At 41.3% G+C, this 5535-nt stretch overlaps 1 non-coding gene across 1 annotated transcript; it reads right to left on the bottom strand.

Moving 5' to 3' along the window:
- Positions 1-4906: 4906 nt before the first annotated feature.
- On the bottom strand, positions 4907-5070 carry LOC123243383. The gene has a single exon (XR_006505924.1). It is a non-coding gene; the product is annotated as a U1 spliceosomal RNA (small nuclear RNA).
- Between the last annotated feature and the right edge of the window lie 465 nt (positions 5071-5535).

Raw genomic sequence — 5535 nt, 5'->3', positions numbered from 1 at the left:
AGTGGCTGTGTCTGTTGGTTTTCCAACTGCTAACAGACTCCTGGTGGCTTTTGGCCTAGGAGAAGGCTGGTGTTTTCTGTTCCCTGGAACACTGAAGCAACCCAGTGACAGGAGAACGTGTTAGAGTATCTGTAATAAGTTTGGGGGGGGGGGGCAGAAGGGGGAAATTAACAGAAAGGAAAAAGAGAGAAACTGTTTTTCCTCTGGGTGGCTGCTGAGAGGGCCAAGCCATTTTGAGGCCTCCTTAGGCCTAAAGTCTAGCTAGGCCCACAAGGGCTGGCAGTAGGCAGAGTGAATGAATAACCGAACTGATTAAAAACTGAAAGAGACCTAAGGAGACAGAAAGAGTCTATGTTTTCCCTCTGTGTGGCTGGAGACAGAGGCAGCCATTTTTGAGGCCTGTGTAGGCTCAGAAGCCTGCTTAGGCTGGAAAGCCTGGCAGTTGGCAGAGAGACTGATTCAAAGCTGAGAGAAATTAACAGAGACAGTAAAATCTTTTTATAAATAAGAGGATTATTATGCAGCAGAGTGTATTTAGAATAGATCTGGGAATTGGTATAGATTAAGGAGTGATAAGAAGGCTTGGGATGACCTGAGCAAGAAGCAAGTTCTTGCGAACTAGAGGGAAGTGGGTAAAAGCTTAGCCCCCATTTAGATAAGGGAATCCAAATCTTCATAACCTTTGTTTACCTTTCTTACCTTTCCTTAACATTTAATAGTTATTAGAGATTTTTTTTTTACATCTGTCTCTAGCAGTTATCTTTGCATACCTGCCAGATCTATCACAAGTAGTAAAGGAGACATTGTATCCAAAATTTCCCCTTAACCTTCCAGCCATGAAACATTCGTGGTATCCCTATTTCTTACATTTTCTGGGAGAATATTTCTAACAAGTTAAAAGTCAAGGCAAAATATCATGAAAAGAAATAAGGGAAAACAGAGTAAATCAGAAGGTTCTCTTTCTATATGCTGTATGGGACAGAAGAATTTTTTTTTCAAAGTCTGTCTGAAATTATTACAAAGTTCACTTGGAAGAACAAAGTCTGTCTGAGCTCTGCATGTTATCAGAGCCTGAAGAGAAGAGAAAAAGAGAATGAGGGAAAATGAATTGAAACAAAAGATAAAAAGAGTTTTCTGCTCAGACTTCTTTTCTTTTTTTCTTTTCTTTAAGATAAATTGACTAAGAGAATTACAACTGTAACTTTGTTAATGTTAATGAAGTTATCCAATCAGGCCTGGGGGGGGGGGCAGTCAGGAGACAGTTAAGTCTCAAAAAATATTGCTTTTTATTCAGTTCTCAGACCCTCAGTATACATTAGGCCCTCTCCTTCAGAGAAAGTGCTCCATCTTGAAAGTTTTGGAACTCCTTCCTTAGCTTGTGCTTTGGGCTTTGCAATGCATTTTCCCCACAAAGAAACCTAGGGAGGTACTTCTGGCAAGTATTTATTATGCTAATTTTACAGGTGAGGAGACTGGGTCTTTATTTCCCCTTGGTCACAAACCTCATCAGAGTTGGAGCTGGGATGGGGTTTTGTACTACCTCTGATACTTTCCATAACACCAGGATATATACCTACATGTATATATTATGTATGTGTAGATATATGTGTCTATGTATAAGTCAAATCAATTGAAAGCATTCATTGCCTAACAGTTTTTGCCCTCATACCCAGTTTCTGACTTGCAAAACTTGAACGGAGCCCAATTTGGATGAAACTTCCTCCATGGAGATTTCCCAACCCTTGAACTAACAATGATTGTTTAGAATTATTCTTTGCACCTGTATTCTTTTTATGTCAAGTGTGGTATGAGACATAAAGTTCTTTGAAAAAGGTACCATGTTTTATATAAACATTTCTTCTACTCAACACTCAGCAGTATTACATGTAGTTCATGGATTATATATGTGTCTGTTTGTGTGTATACACACACACACACACACACACAATCAACAATGAAACAGTCATCAGTTTACACTACTAGAATTGCCACCATTTCTTTATCCTTTTCTTAAAGTCAAAAAGTGGTAAAGAGCAGAGACTAAGTCCCAATGTGTTATGACCCCCAAAAGGCATCTTTGTGACACTTTCAGGTATCAAATGGTTACTCTGGAACTTTGAGTTGGGAAAGTGATTATTGTCAGTCCATTGAGGAAGTGAAGGGGATTGACTGAGGAGACAGCAACTGTTACTCATAACTGTGAGAAAGTCTTAAGCTTCTCTCTCCCTCTGCCACCCAGCTGGATGTTATAATAACTGCCCTTCTTTATAACAGTGCCCAGGCAGGATCCCTAAAGGTCAATGGATGGGTAACCCTTTCAGGTCCCACCTGGGGTTGATTGATTATTGGTATTGGACTCTATCAGCCTTGGGTAAAGTTCATCTGACTGCATTGCTCCCTCTCTGGAGTGGTGATGGAATAACTACTCCAGGAAGGTACTTAATAACTTTTATCTATGTTGTATACAAGGGAAAGGAATGATCTGGAACAGGTTGGGGAATAGGAGACCTAATCACTAAATCTATGACAATAATCCCTCAGGACCGTAGGTTGTTCAGTAATGCTGGGCTTGTTCTTCACCTCCTCTGGCTCAGCCTGGCCACAGCCAAACCAGAGTAAGCAAACTGTTTGGATGACACAAGTATTGATGATGGTTTCTCTCAGCTTCTTACTGCTAGTTGTTTGCCAGTCCTACAGCCTTCAGGAAATACCACCCTTACCCCCCTCTTCTTCTTCTCCTACCCACTTTCTGGATTCCCAGCACCCCCTCCTGATACCTAAATATCTAGAGATGGTTTGGGTGCCTAAATATCTAGGGGATTCAGGGAGAATCAGAGGATCCACAGTCTGACCCACAGGTCAATCAATGTTCAAGATCAAATGTCCAAGGCAAGAGTTTAGTTAAGGCTCAGCCAAAGCAAAGCCAAAGTCAAAAGGGTCCCCCCAAAAGAAAGGGGCCCAAGGGTCCCTCTCAGGGGACTTCCAGGGTATTTATTTCCTTTCTGGACAACTGCCTTTCCTCCTGTCCTCATGGCCTCTGGGAACATTCCAATGTCTCCAACTGTCTTCACCTGTCAATCAAGATGAGACTCTCAGCTCCCAGAGTCTGATTATGACATGTGCGATGTAAATGATGTGTGTGTTTTGAAATAGAAACCATCTTAATATTTGATATATATTTAAAGTTGAAGCACCAACTAGAAACTTGAAATAGTAATTTAAAATAACTCTGAAAAGTGTTTGTCCACAGCTCTTCAACTGAACTATTTTCCAAATGATCATGTATAGATGTGACAGAAATATTGCATACTTTAAGATCATGAATATTCATCTTGATAAAAAAGTATTTAAATTCCAGTGGAACGTATGATACATTTCCCAAGGCCTGTCCTTAACATACTTAATAAAGATTAAGCAGAGCATAAAAAGCCGTGGGCCCTATCAACTAACTCATCTTCAACTATTTGTCATCATAAACAGATTAGGAAATCTTATGTACTACTAAAAATAATTAATGAAGCAATTCAATTAATAAAAACATATTTCTAGCAATGTACATATCCTTTAGATTTAAGTGTGTGAAGCAATTAGCTAGGATATTCTAGAAAAAACTGAGCACAAGTATGGGTTTCCTCCCCTCTTCAGCCTCCTAGACAAAGAAGATATTTGAATTCCCTTCATTTAAACAAAGGATTACTTTAAAAGCCAATAGGAGCTTGTCATAAGGATGTACTATTGATCTCTGTCAGGATTCTATATATAAAACGATGGGGTGGGGGGCAGGGTCCTGTCACTTCCTCTTTGAACATATTTTCCTCATAGACAATATCCAATAAATCCAAAGGGAAGGGATACATTTCTTGTTCTTGTCCTTTACAAACCTTTCTTTCCTGATCTTTTACTCCCGAGCTAATGTCAGCAGATAGGCTTAGTTTTAGTCTACCACGGCAGAGACAAAATTCTACAAAAAGCCGAAGTTTAGGTTAAGTCACCTCCTAGGTCCTTGTCAATGAGAACTGACCGTTATTCCTAAAAAATAATAAGACCCGTTGGATGCCATGAAAATAGGGACTGCTTTTTAAAGGAAACTCTAGCATCTATTGCTGGGAGCTGCTTCTTACTGCTTCTTAAAGCTGTCATGGTTCTGTGGCCCTTGATTTATAATGTAGAAATAAGGTGTTTTGCATTCGTAGGCATGAGATTTTGCAATCTTCTCCCCTATGAGCTAGATTTGGGGAACCTTAGTCAAGGAATAAATGGGACTAGAGAGCTTCCAAAAGCCTGGATCTAGGAAGGTAGATGTTTCAGTGATTCCCAAAGTGGGCGCTACCGCCCCCTGGTGGGTGCTGCAGCGATCCAGGGATAACGGTGATGGCCACAGGTGCATTTATCTTTCCTATTAATTGCTTTTAAAATTAAAAAAAATTTTTTTTTTAATTTCCAGGGGGCTAAGTAATATTTTCTCTGGAAAGGGGGCGGTAGGCCAAAAAAGTTTGGGAACCATTGGAGGTTCTTCTCATAATATGAACTTCAACAACGTATAATTTTATCTATTTCCTATTCTTAAGAAATGGACCTGCAAAGTAGGAAACGTGTGCACAGTCAGCTAAAAGGACCCAAACTAAGTTACTAAGCTGAAGAAAACAAGGACGTGCAAATGAAAATGAGAATGGGTGTAAAAAGTGAAGAGTCGAATGAATTTGACTTGACCAAAAGATTTCTTAAGTAACTTGCGTCAGTTTCACTAAAAGTTTTAGGAAAGAAAAATTGAGCAATAACTACTGAAGCAAAAAGACAAAAAAAAAAAAAAAAAAAAAGTAGCCATTACCTATGGAGTACCTACAGTTCAAAAACATAAGATAAAAAAAGCTAAAAGATTAGGATCTTTTCTTGAGACTCTTAAAGTCAGGGGAGAGCGCGAACGCAGTCCCCCACTACCACAAATTATGCAGTCGAGTTTCCCGCATTTGGGGAAATCGCAGGGGTCAGCCCATCCGGAGTGCAATGGATAAGCCTCGCCCTGGGGAAACCACCTTCGTGATCATGGAATCACCCCTGCCAGGTAAGTATGCTTTCCTCCCACGCAAATCCCCGAGCCAACAACCACCACACACCTTACACAAACGACCACTCCCGAAACCTTTACACTTCACAGAAATCCAACCTGAACCCACAAACATCAAAAACATTCCAACGTGGAAAGAACACTCGGTCCCCTCGCTGCACAAACTATCTCTCTATTCTACCCACTGAATCCGACGATACCCAGAACCAACCTCACCGCTACTCATCTGCATACTCTACGCCTTTCGCTCACGTCACCCAACCAGCCTGCTCCACGCCCACAGATCCTCTCTCCCCTCTCCCTCAGGCTTCCTCTCCCCGGACGGACGGATTCCGCTCACCGCGTAGCTCCGGATCCCCTCTCCCCAACTCCGCTCCCTCCCTAGGGCCGATGGAATAAAACGCAAACTCGTCTGCTTCGCTTCGTGGAAAGCCCTGCGCAAACGCCCACCGTCCGCCTTTCTGCTCACC

The sequence above is a fragment of the Gracilinanus agilis genome, chromosome 3 (genome assembly GCF_016433145.1).
Source record: "Gracilinanus agilis isolate LMUSP501 chromosome 3, AgileGrace, whole genome shotgun sequence".
NCBI classification, from domain to species: Eukaryota; Metazoa; Chordata; class Mammalia; order Didelphimorphia; family Didelphidae; genus Gracilinanus; species Gracilinanus agilis.
Note: the sequence above shows the minus strand (reverse complement) of the source record. Positions and strands in the feature narration are given on the sequence as shown.